General features: G+C 36.1%; 1 protein-coding gene across 1 annotated transcript in view; it reads left to right on the plus strand.

Moving 5' to 3' along the window:
• The window catches only part of LOC118734991, a gene marked incomplete in the record, with an annotated part of 783,173 nt that overhangs the window by 201,443 nt on the left and 567,856 nt on the right, over positions 1-13,874 (plus strand).

The following is a 13,874-nucleotide window of genomic DNA, read 5'->3' on the forward strand; positions in this document are numbered from 1 at the left end:
CACGTTCTTGTCCTTGGTTTACCAGGGATGTCAAATTAGCGATAAAAAGCCGCAACATCTCTTACAATGTCTGGAAAAGAAAGCCCACGAATGAAAATTGGACCGCTTATAAACGAGCTCGGAATAAAGCTTCTTCCTCTGTGAAATTTGCTAAAAAGAAATATTATTGTAGCAAACTCAATACCGATTTGCCCGCTAAACAGCTATGGTCTAACTTGAAAAGGTTGGGCGTACGGCCACGATCTGAAGCTTCTTGTCCTCTCGATCCTAATCTACTTAACTCATTTTTCGTTTCGTCCAACTCCTCCACAGTATACAATAGCTCACTACCCATGACCACCTCCCCCAATTTGCGGCCTTCAACGAAATTTCAGTTCATATCGGTTGGGGAAATGGATGTTGCCAAAAGTGTTTACCGCATAAAATCTGACGCCATTGGCTCCGACGGCATACCAATCAAATTTATAAAATTAATTTTGCCGAACATACTAAGCTGTCTTACACATCTGGTAAACCATTGTTTCACCACTTCCTCCTTCCCCTCTGCTTGGAAAGTTGCAATTATTACCCCTCTGGCCAAAAAACCAGGTGCTTCCGAGCCTGCGGATTTCAGACCCATAAGTATTTTAACAGGGTTATCAAAGATATTTGAGTCGCTTATGGCAAAACAAATAAATGACTTTATCGAGGTAAATAATCTGCTCAGCCCGCTTCAATCAGGTTTTAGAGCTGGCCATTCTTGCTCGACTGCAGTCACTAAAGTACTGGACGATATCCGGCAGGAGTTTGATCAAGGTCACTTAACGTTTCTATGTCTTTTAGATTTTTCCAAAGCGTTTGACTCTGTCAACCACAGCCTCCTGTGTAGAAAATTAACTACCTTTTTTGGATTTGGTGAAAGTGCAGTAAAGCTTCTGAACAGTTATCTGTGTAACAGAAAACAGAAAGTTAAAATCGACAACAACTTCTCTGAAATGGCGCTCACATGCTCTGGAGTACCTCAAGGCTCTGTGCTAGGTCCCCTTCTTTTCAGCATTTTTATCAATGACATTTTCAAATCATGCTCACACGTTCGCCTACACGCCTACGCCGATGACGTTCAACTATATATATCTAACCATATCAGCATGGTCCAAGACACAACACTTAGGCTTAATGAGGACCTGCGCGCGATTCTTGAGTGGTCTGTTGGAAACCTTCTCAGCCTCAACGCTCTAAAATCTTATGGACTCCCTATTTGCAAAGATAAAATACAAGTTTCTGATATTCCTCACCTTTATATTGGTTCTACAAAGCTTCAATTAGTCAGCAAAGTGAGAAACTTGGGTTTTATTATTAATTCTAAGATGACTTGTGAGGACCACGTCAATGAAGTTGTGAGTAAAATATACTACACCCTGCGATGCCTGAGAGTATCCTCGCCTTTCGTACCTTCAGGCACGAAAAAGAAGCTGGTTCTGAGCACAATTGTTCCTCTTATTACTTACTTCGAAGTAGTGTACAGCAAATTGGACTTTCACTCCCTGCACAAACTCGATGTTGCATTAAACCATGCCACTAGGTATGTATATGGCTTGAAGAAATTTGACCATATATCTACTTTTAGGAACTCAATACTTGGCTGTGACCTAACAAACTATATAAAAGCTCGTAATTGTATTTTTATGTTTAAATTGCTTGTTTACAAAAAGCCGGAATATCTATATGAAAAGCTTAAGTTTTCCAAAAGCTCACGCTCCTTTAATTTGATATTGCCGAAATTTAACTACTTAAGCTCTTCAAGGCTTTTTTTTGTTAATGGTGTTAGACTTTGGAACTCCCTTCCACTGTCTCTAAAGAACTCACTGCGTGAAAGTAATGTAAAACAATGTATCTTTGAATATTTTTCCAGTTAAGTCGCATAATAAGGTGGTCATAAATTTTTTATTTTATACATTTTTTATTTTAATTTTTTTTTTTTTTTTTATAAATTTTTTATTTTTTTATTTTTCTATTTGGCTTTTCTAAGTTAATATTTACATATGCATACATAGCTATATTTATATAATTGTAATTTTTATTTTATTTTAATACATATTTTTGCAATCCGTTATTTGTATTGCGCAATAAAAGTTTAATTCTTAATGCGCTAATCTACTTAAATAAACAAATAAATAAATAACTAAATAACTAAAATAACTAAAGTCTTCCTGGCCCATATGATTAGCATGTGCTAAGGAATAGGTTTTCGCATTTTCTGACGAACGTGTAATTTTGAGTTGTGAGAAGATGAATACATAGTCAATATTTAGCACGTTTAAGTTTGTTCCACACGAGCCCGCGGGATCCCGCGGGTGCCTAAAACAGCCCAGAAAGCGTTTCTCACGCTAGAAAAATGGGTAATAGAGAGCGAATACCTTCCACTTTTGAATCGTAAAGGTCTTCTTCTTCGTGCCCGAAACAGCCCGGACTTTTTTCCGGGCAGAAATGTGCAAGACGTCAATTTGAAATAACAGTTGTTGTTTGTTTACATCCGAGCGGAAATTTTGTAAAATACCAAAATGGAAAATAGCAGTAAAGTTCCAGAAATGTAGGTATTTGCTCATTTTATTATACATATATATATTTTATTATTTAAATACACATAAAATCATTGTTTAGAGCTGATTTGTTGATTCCGGGCACGAAATGTGGCTTTTTGCGTTCCTCACGCTCTGTGCACTTTTGGCACGTGTGGACTTATTTTAACACTTGTGAGAGAATAACTTATTTTTACGGTCTAATTACCGAAACAGCCCGGAAAGCGTATGGAACAAAGCTAATATAAAGAAATTTTTCAAATATTCAAATTTGTGGGAAAATGCAATCAAAGTTTGTTCAATTCATACAGTTTGTATACCAAAAGACAGATGGGAAGACCTATCTTCGACATTTTTGGGAAGTTTAGTCATCTGTTAGGCTCAACATATTCTCGTCATCAAGCTTTTTAATTGTATTATGAAATCTCCAAGAACGTAAATTTTTAATTACATCTCTATATTGTTAAAAGTGCGATATCAGTTTTTCCTTACTACCAAGCATTAGTACTATTTATTGGAATCATGGCCTTTTTCCACTATTTGCAAGATTTGGTGGAAATAGTCTTTAAGAAATTAATATTAATTTAGTGGAAATTTCGTCAGCTCCAATATCACTAGGCTTGGAGTGGCAAGCATTGTGCACTACCACTAGAAATAATAGTTGTAGTGAGAACACTGATTTTACCCACTAAAAATGCTTGTTCATAAAAAAACCAGCTCCACTATCGCTATAGTAGTGGTAGTTAAAAGCATAGTGCACTCAAAGATTAATGCACTACGCCCATGTCTGGTACTACTTAAGTATGCGTTGTTTATTGTATTTTTAATTGTCTTGCTTATTTTTGTTTTTCACTTTCAGAGCACGAGTAACGTAACATTAATTGTGCTCTTATTTGCTTCAGTGTACTAATTAGAAAGATATTATGATTTAAGTTTAGATCCTTAGCTAAGGTTCAGACTTTAACAATTAACAGCTTAAAAAGACTGCAAAAGACTTTATATTGCAATCATTTTCTGATTGCAATAAATTGATTGCATTCAAGTAATTAAGAAATGCCGATGACTTTTTAATCACGACTAACAAAAATGAATAAGTACTAACTTTTTTTAGTCCCAATCATGACCAATAAAAAATTATTGCAATAATTTGACCCCCGATCAAATGAATGCAAAAGTCAATAAGTATTGCATTTCTTAACAACCCTGACTCATTTGAATTAGATAATTTGGTTATTTATGTATGCATTGCATTTCTTGTTTTTTGTTTTTGGATACTATTTAATACCTACATTGGGCCCAAGCTTCCTATTTATTCCCACTGCTGTCTGTAAATTCGTCCAATTAATCTGTTTTTTTTTGGTGCGATTGCCATTTTGTAAATTTCTTTTTACATTAAGAGAAGAGGCGACGGTGTTGGTGATATCAAAAATATATGAAGTTCATTCAGTGAATGCTAATCACGCAGTCCCTTTATAATTTTGTGTAATGGAGTGAGAGAAAATGGTTTGTTCAGTGAAAGCCAATCAAAGCAGGCATTTGCGCCGAATAATGCTTTGAGGGAGAAAGAAAAACCTTATAAACGTACCGCGCAAAAAGTATGTACATAAAATCTTTGTTCGAAAAAATGTTTAATGGCAGCCATTAAAATATATCTATTTTTATTTATATTCCCCATCAAATCCCAACGAAAAAATTTCTCCCCAATTGGTTTCAGAAATCCCCAAAATGGAATGAAATCCGCACATCTGGCACCACTGCTGGCTGCTTGCGTCGGAAAAGATCGGTAGCTTCTACACATGTCATGCAGTGTTGCCAGTTTAGCCGTTTTCCGGATAGATTTAACCGGTTGCGATAACAAACAGCCGGAGAAAACTTGGTTTAGCCGGCAGCCAAAAATAGTTAGCCGTTTTTGCCTTATATTCTTAAAACTCAAATATATAAGTTTCCATTTTTACAAATTCAGCGACCCAGAATCTACTAGAAAAGGCTAGCCTTTTCTCGGAGAAAATTATCATGTCTAACTGTGTTATATAAAATTTAAAGACAATTTTTTCTAATCCGAAAAGTCTTAAAATGCTGGACGGATTCCAATGATATTTATTTTAAGCAAAAACATACTGAGATCCAAACATTAACGTGGATGCGACGTTTTAGCAAGTGTGGGCTATTTTTCTTTAGTTCATTTAAGGTTTATTATTTTTTTATGAAAGTATAGCTGATTACTTAGCAAACACCATTTAAATCTAAATTACGTACTTTGTGCAAAAATTATGAAAATTCTCCAATTTTTAACCAAAATTTTTAGCTTTTTAATAAGGCTCTTCAGAAATTTTAAACTTTAGTACAATAAAGTGCAAATTTAAAGTACCTAGAACTTACCGCTGGTATTTGGCAATTTTTTGTTGCATTTTTCCATTTAAAAACCTTTCCGAACATACTGTGTATGGTAAAAATGCGTAACACCGTCATAAATCAACGGTAGCTCCTAGCGACTTAGTTCAAATTTGCGGCATACTAAACCAAAATTTAATAGACAAAAAAACTGCATACCATAATTTTTTCTTAATATGCTGACAAAAAAATTAAAACAAAGGTAAAAAATGAAATTTTGCCAAATTTTTATAATTTTTGCAAAATAGCCAAAATTTGCCAAAATTTCGCGTCCCAGTTTATATTTGGGTTACTGTATTTTTTCCAAAGAACGTAGCGGGGATTTTTTTCATAACATTTTTTTTTCTGAATGTCTTAAATTTAAGTGTGCAGTTTTATTCGTATTACTTACCCCCTTATTCTAGAACCCGAATTTTCGTACGTAGGCTACGAAAAACGAAAAATCCACAAGCTGCAACCCTTGCGGAAACATGTGCAGCATTGCCAGCTATCAGTGGTTTTTCGAAGATAGCTGAATGAAGGAAAACAAAGTGGAAAAGAAATAAAAAAAAACACTCATCACGTGCTTGTTTATTGTAAAATTGGTTAATTTTACATATTTTAAGAAAAATTATGGATTCTGATGTATTTGCAATTATAGCAGCAGGGTAAGCGGGCGCTATGGCAATGGATTCACAAAGGTATGCGGAGCTGTCGGGCATAGTAACCATGGGCGCATGTATGTCAGCTTCTGGTTGAATTGTTGAACCACAAGCCAGAACTCCTCCGATGCCTGAAGCTCTGGTTCTCAATCCAGTTAATGCAATAACAGCTTCTTCCAAGCCCTTGAAAACATGCACTTTTTTAGGTCCACCACCTGTTGCGCTTGCTTCTGCCTTCGGCCGCGCTTAAGGATTATAATCCTTACTAAGTAGAATTCTCCTTTCTTCTTCCGGGTGTCAATAGTATACAACATTTATTGTGCATATCACTCCGGCTACGCCGTCCACAGTATTTTTACGCAGAACCCACGTCGAAATTTGCAAAAAATTGCATAGTGCAAACCGAGTTTATTAATAAGCTAGTGGTAGGACATTTGAAACATTTATCCCAAATAAAATGTGAATCCTTCACATTACACGTGTATGTTAAAGTTTTTGTATTCGGCAATAAAAGCTTCTTCCAAGCCATTGAAAACATGCACTTTTTTAGGTCCACCACCTGTTGCGCTTGCTTCTGCCTTCGGCCGCGCTTAAGGATTATAACCCTTACTAAGTAGAATTCTCCTTTCTTCTTCCGCGTGTCAATAGTATACAACATTTCTTGTGCATATCACTCCGGCTACGCCGTCCACAGTATTTTTGCGCAGAACCCACGTCGAAATTTGCAAAAAAGTGCATAGTGCAAATAGAGTTTATTAATAAGCTAGTGGTAGGGGATTTGAAACATTTATCCTAAATAAAATGTGAATCCTTCACATTACACGTGTATGTTAAAGTTTTTGTATTCGATTTATTCGATTATGCGTTTGGACACAACAACCGAAAATCATTGTACAGATAACTAAACCGGACCCATGTTTATCGATAAGGGGCAACAAAGATTCTTTTTTGCTCGTTTATATAAAGCAGTGGATAAAAATATACGTATATGCGAAAGGCAGTTGTATCTGTTTAAGTGAGCACCACCAATATTTCTTGCAAACACACATCGATATACATCTTTTATTTCTCCTCCGACACAGAATTGTTTTCGTACAAAATTACGCGAAAAAGCTTACTCGTTCGTTTTTAGGCATGCCATTGTTACGAATTTCGAAAGTTCGAAAATACGATTCGGATTGCCGCATACTATTTCTACGGTTCGGAGCAAAATCCGAATACGAAAGAGTTGCAGAATAGGGGTGTTAGACGAATGAGAACTAAAAGCACGAATTTCGATGTGACGCAAAACTCTCTGGGAAGACAATACCTGAGAATAATTGTACCATGGTGCCAACATACTTTATTGTTGCTTATGCTCTTTGACAGTCGTGTGCAGGTCTTTAAAGACTGGAACGTTCCGAATATATGGATATCAAAATAAAATAAATAGTTTAATTGCCAAAAACTTAAAAAGCGACCATCTTGTTCGATATAAATTATTGGCGCTTTTTTTCTCGAAATAATGTTGTCCTGTTTTCCCCAGCCCTTTCACAGCTTTACGTTTTCATTTCTCAAAATATTGCCCTGCGACTAAGCAAAAGCGCAATACTTTCTACTAATATAGCCATTTCGCAGGACGAAAAGTAACCCAGTGCATATGTTACAATATAGGAAGGCAACATTTTTTAATAGAAAAGAAAACACCAAAAGTATGTTATTGATTCCTTTTTTTCTTTAATTAATACAAACATGACTTCTAATGCAAAGCTTAGCTAGGTAAAACGACAGTTTCCTTTGTTAAACAAAAATAATTTGTTATGAATTTACCAGTCTGTGTTTTTGTGATTTATTTAACGAGTGGTGTAAAGCTACGTATAACCTCTGTTAACCAAAAATAATTTATTGAATTGACGTGTTTGCACTTGTGATTTATTTAAATGAAACATGTTAATTTTAGTTGAAACATTTAAGCCGTTTTAGCCGTTTTTTTTGCCAATTTAGCCGGTCCGCCCAAAAATTTCTGGCAACACTGATGACATGTACGTGAAAGCCGAGCAGCTACGTTTGGCACATGTGCACCATTGATATATGTAATACTTCCATATTGCAAGCACAACCATGGGCGTAGCCAGAACGAAATTTGAGGGGGGACCTCCTATTCAAACAAAATAAATTTTTAAAACCAATAACTTACTTGCTAAAATTTTTTTTATTATACACAGAAGTTCAAAAAGGTTGATTTAAAACTATTCGTAGATTTAAATAGTTAACTTTTTACTGCGCATGTTTATTTTACGAGGAAGAATCATCGAAACCCCGTCAGTATCAGACTATAAACCAAACTAAACTTCCTACCGTCATGTACCGTTGCCCTTCCGGTACCACCGTCAAGGATTTCGTCAGGATAATAACACTGTGTGACTGCTAAAGTTATAGATCTATTGAATCACAAAAAATATGCATACTTAGAATTTTGAATACCCTCTCAAGTCTGGACTAAGGCGCTTTTCATAGGTTGAGCCTTATAATTTCTCGTAACTTAATTTCTGTTTATCCGATAAAAAAATATTTACAGTGCGTACACGGTAACCGCAACCCTCAATACGTGCAATTCCTTGATCAATGCAAGTCTCTTAAGCAAAATATTGTAACCTTTATAAAAGCAACTTCAAAACAATTTAACTTCAATAGCTACAACATTCTTTGTTTGTGCATGACACACACATACAATTTTAATTTTTTGCCTTTCTTTGACTTACCAGTATTCTGGAAATCTAGAAGTGGTGTTTTCGTTAAAGTGATGTGTGATGAGTTTAAAATAAACAAATAAATTGTTATCAGAATTAGTCAAAATGAAAGCAAAATTAAAGATAAAAAAATATAGAAGTCGGACTTGAGAAACTGCAAACTTTAAAACAGTGTGAGTATCCAAATAGGATTTACACAAATGGCTTTGTTTTAAGAGAAAGTACAATGTTTATATCTGTCTAAATTGTGAAAGTCCGCAAGTTACTTAAAAATAACCAACTGAATCTTTTGCCAAACAAGACATACATTGCTGATGGGTCTAGACCATGCCTCGCTTGAGCAAATGCATCTGGGACGTACACAGTTTTTCCTCTTCTTCTTATTTGGCGCAATATCCGCCTAGGCGATTTTGACCGAGTGCAAAACACTACGCAAGTCGTTTCTCTTCTGTGCAAACTGACGCCTATTTGGAAATGCCAAGTGAAGCTAACTCCTTATCCACTTGGTCCTTCCATCGCAGTGGGCCTTCCTCTTCCACCATCGCGTTGAATACTTTTAGAACAGACGTAACTCTTATTTGTAACAGATGTAGCCCTTATTTGTAACAATAATGTCGATGTCGTCGGCATACGCCAGCAATTGTACGCTCCTGTAAAGTTTTGTGCCTGAGCGGTTCAGTTCTGCGACTCTTATTATCTTCTCCAACATCAGATAAAAGAAATCACACGAAAGGGAGTCACCTTGTCTGAAACCTCGACTGGTATCAAACGGCTCTGAGAAGTCCTCCTCAATTCTGAAGGAGCTGGTATTGCCGAACGAAATCGCGGACCGCCGCGGTTGAGCGCCAACAGACACGCTCCCCGCCCCCAAAAATGAGTAAAGGGCAGAATATCATAAATCCGCCGTGGTCGAGAAGAAGCTCGGCCAATCATTTTAAACTTTGCACAGATTGCTTTGCAGAGCGCAGTAAGCGTACTAATCTAAATCAGCGTTACCACTGAAAACCCCTCTTTCCTCAAAAAGCTGGTTCAAAAGCCTAACAAAATGGCTTGTTTCCTACCACTTCTTTTAATCAAGAAAACGGCGTTTGATAGCATTAAATGCATTTATTTTTGCTGGTTTTTATACCTAAAATAAGATTTCCAGTGAACAAAAAGATCAGAGTAATAGCTATTATACATACATATATGTATGTATATGCACAAAAAAAGTGATGTGTGCTTTTAACCAGACACACCTACTTATGTATTTCGACCCGCTGAATCCGAATCTGAGGTCCGTTTGGTTTCTAAACACTAAAGATTTCGAATAAATTCCGAAAAAACGAAAAAATTACAAAAAATTCACATAGTTTATAGTTTTGATAAAGCCTGCGGACTAAATGACGCTCATTTGCATACATATATTATGAAGTACATACCGCTACCTAAACGTGAAAAGGTGCCAAGTCCACTTTTTCCAAAATTTGGCTTTTGATGCAGAATGACAGATAATGCGAAACTACATCGATTTTTCGTCTCTCCTGAGCTATTTAAAAAAATGGACTTGGCAACTTTTCACCTTTAGGTAACGATATATATGTTACCGGCCAAACCCGATCTTAGGACAAACTATTTTTTGCTAGGTTAAACCAGTTCCACCTAGATCCAATATATCCGTCCAATACGGAAACAAGTTGAACGCTCAATATTGTGGACTGCGTACCTGGAGTTGGACTGATGAGGGTTATTTTTTTGAAGTGCGGCCAAAGGCCGCCTACCCGGAAAGGAGTTCTCCGCAAAAATACTGTGGCCCCTGATCTAGTTTAGGCTAGGCAAAACTAGTTTGTCCTAAGATCGGGTTTGGCCGGTAACATATGGGCATTCCCATGGTGGCGCACGTGACAGTCGTACGATTTCAATGTGATACAAAAAAGGAATACCATTTGTTTTCTTTAACTTTTTTGGGCCATTGTATAGCACATAATTAGCTCTATATTTAACCGAAAAATGAAATCAATCGAACTGCTTGGTCCTGAAATATAAGCATTTAAAAAGAGTGTCGTTACGTGACAAAAAATGGAAGTTGATTTTTTCTTTTCTTACAAAATCGCAAAACTCTGCGAATTGTGGATGGCTATTTTCATGAAACTTATTTTAATATGATTTTCTAGTTGTTTTTAGAGTTTTTTGAATTAATGCAAATTGTTTCAATTCTATTTTACAACGCCAAGTGTGAAACGTGACGTGACGTGGCGTCACGTGACATAAATTTCCATCGTTATATTTTTGTTAATATTGCTTTTAAATGAATTTTTAAATAAAACTTGTATTTTATGTAGAATATACTTTATATTTTGACTTCAGCGCCAATTCAGGGTCAATTTATTAAATATCTATGATTTATTATGTTTCAACCACATACGCCAAATTCGAACCAAATCGGACCATAAATACGGTTTTTCGAAATATCTCGACCTTGGCACCACCTAGGAAGACCATTTTTTGCAAACATGATTCTACTTACATAGCCAGTATATACTTTAAAAAGCAGACAAATCGGCCCGTAAATACGTTAGATATAAAACTTTAATTTTTTTTGTCGTGGTGGACCTTCCGCTGGAAACACCCATATACTAAAAATAAACCTCACCGTTAGGCTTGCCAAATGTCCGGACCTATGTCTTTACATCCATCAATTCAATCACTTGATGTCCCTTTAGATACGCATTGGATACAACTATTTATAGCGTATACGGAGTTCAGAAAATTACCGAAAGTAATTGGTAAAATTGTGCCTATACCAGTAATCAACGAGTTTTTTTTTAAGTTATTTGATATAACGGCCAACATCCAATAACCAAATTGAGAGTAAAACTGATATTGTCAAAATTTGGCAAGCTTACTCAGTGCTGACAAAGTGACACATTACAACAAGCCGGAGATGTTTTCTTTATGAGCAAAAAAACCTATCAAAACCTTAAGCGTCCTACCACCTTACCAACGAAAAAAAATCTACCAATTTTGATAGGATAAGCCCAAAACGGCAACCCTGTTCTAAATGGTAATACAAGAATTTTGTTTCCAATTTTCCGTCTAATTATTCAACAATCGACAGAAGTATTTATTTAACTTTTTACTTTTTCATGTTCCTTTTTTTTGTTGAAACTTTGGATTATCAAATTTTTTACACAAGTACATACAAACATACATATGTATTAAATATATGCATTGAAATTTGTTAATTTCAATTTCTTCGTATAAAAAGGAAACAAATATTTAGTTCAATGCCTTTCTTTTTAAAAAAGGCAATAACGCCCTGGGGCTTTATTTCTTTTTTTTTAGAAAATAAAGCCCATTGGCGTTATTTCCGCGGGCCTTAATGCACTCCACCGTAGTGGACGTCGCAAGGCTCCAGGCTTACCTTCCCTCGCCCCGTGCATGGCATTTCATGGATGGCGGTGACGTAGCCTTTATTTTCCCTAGGACATGAACCAGCCGCGCAACGAATTGGATATTCCAGGTGCATACCCTCAAATCATAGTCCCTCCTACGTTTGCCGTGATCGTCATCAAAAGAAGCCTCATCCGAGGCATATATTATTTTTTTCATTGGGCAGGATTTAACGTGGGGGGACCCAAACCTAGCGCACGCGGGGTTTTAGGCCCTTCCACTTTAGTTCTCTCCCAAACGAGTGCTCGGTCGCCACCCAGAAGATTCATAGATATAAATAGCCGGATGTAGTGAGGTGCGATTTGAATCGTAAGCACACGAATCACTTCTGGCCACTCTTAGGTGATTTGCAGTCAAAAGCTTTGCAGTACTGGGAAATGTACAGAACATAGTGGACAAAGGCGAATATCTCAGCTAAACTCTGATGTATTTTTTAAATTCATAGCTTTACATACCTGTATAGTAAACCAAATAGCCGGATAAGACGTTATTCAAAATTGAAAATGTTAAAAAAAATAAACTTTTCCGTATTCTCTGAAAAGTCTGTGTAATTTTTCTGTAGTTAAGTTTTACTAATGATTTAACTATAATTTAAAGTAGATATATTAGCAGCTCGTAATATGCAATTTTTATTCTTGAAATTTATGTGCGCTATGTGTTTTCTGTCATCTACTGTAATTACTTAAGACGTAAACGTCTTGGCTGTTCACCAAACCGGTCTATAGATTTATTAATAATCTCAGATTGGTTCTCTAATACAAAACTTTCGATGTACGCTAATAAGACACAAACCTAAAGACAAAGTAATAAACAATTGAACTATCAATTTATTTATAAGTTTACCGTCCAATCCATTTTCGCTCATTGTCGACTGCAGCCAGGTTTTTACCCTTCTTAAATGGAAGTGCTTTGAAGTTAGCTAGAACAACTTGATACAGAACCGGATGATCCACATATCCACTTTTTAAATCAATTTACTAAATATTTTGTTAGCATTGAGTGTATAACTAGTTATATTGTATATACATACATAGGAAAAGCTTGAAAGTTAAGGGGCTGAAATTGCCGAGCTTCCATTTCCTGGTACTATTTTTGAATATATAGGTATACATTTGGAAGTTAGGGAGGGGGGAGTTAGTACTCGCCCCCATGCCCCTACCTGGCTGCGCCCATGAGTACAACAGTGTTGCAACGGACACATTTTTTCAAACCAAAATTTTCTACCAAAACCTACCAAAAATTTGTTTGTGTTTTTAATTCTTTGTTAAAGTAGTTTATTAAAAATGCATATGACATTACATTTAGTAAAACCTAAACGCAGCTAGTAAAATAAAAACGAAATTACTTCGGTTAACAATTCATTTTACTCTACATACTTATACAAATATTATTATCCTTATTACTATTATTATTGCGGTAAACCCTAATTGTAATCACTCCATCCTTAGGCTATTTCAGAAGTTGCGCACTTTGGAGGGGGCCATTCTTCAAATTTTGTATGGAGAAGACAATCGCTCCCCAAGGTGTATAAGACTGGTGTTGGACCGTCACATAGAATATGATCTAAGGTTTCCTCCACCAGCCCACAAAACCTGCAGTCCGCCTCTACAGAAAGCCCCATTTGGTTCAATTGGTATCTTAACTTGCAGTGTCCTGTCAGGTAGCTAGTAAGAGTTGTAAGACCCTCCCTAGTAAGCTCAAGGAGTCTTTCGGAGTTCCTATTGGAATAAGTTACGTATTTCTTTGAATGTCTCATTCCCTTTTACTTTCGCTAGTGGGCAGCTACTAAGTAGTTCTTCAGTGTATTCGGAACCAAGCATGCGCATTTGGCTCCATGCTTTGCGAGACAGTCAGACCTTTCGTTACCATTAAACACTTCCTGTCACGGAACCCACCACAGATTTACGCTCAAAAGAGTTAAATAGCTTTGTCGTCGTTTTAAAAAAGTCTAATAGGATGTTTTGCTTACGTGTAAAAGCACATTTAGCGCCTTTAGCTCTAAATGCAACTCTAAATGCACATTTATCCATACAAAATTCGTCACCTAAATATAACTCCATTTCTGTATTAAGAATTTAAATGCTAAAAGCAACCCTGTTATCTTAAAAAAATTCCACGTTTCG

The sequence above is a fragment of the Rhagoletis pomonella genome, unplaced genomic scaffold (assembly GCF_013731165.1).
Source record: "Rhagoletis pomonella isolate Grant_MI unplaced genomic scaffold, Rhpom_1.0 Rhpom_scaffold_00003, whole genome shotgun sequence".
Taxonomy (NCBI): Eukaryota; Metazoa; Arthropoda; class Insecta; order Diptera; family Tephritidae; genus Rhagoletis; species Rhagoletis pomonella.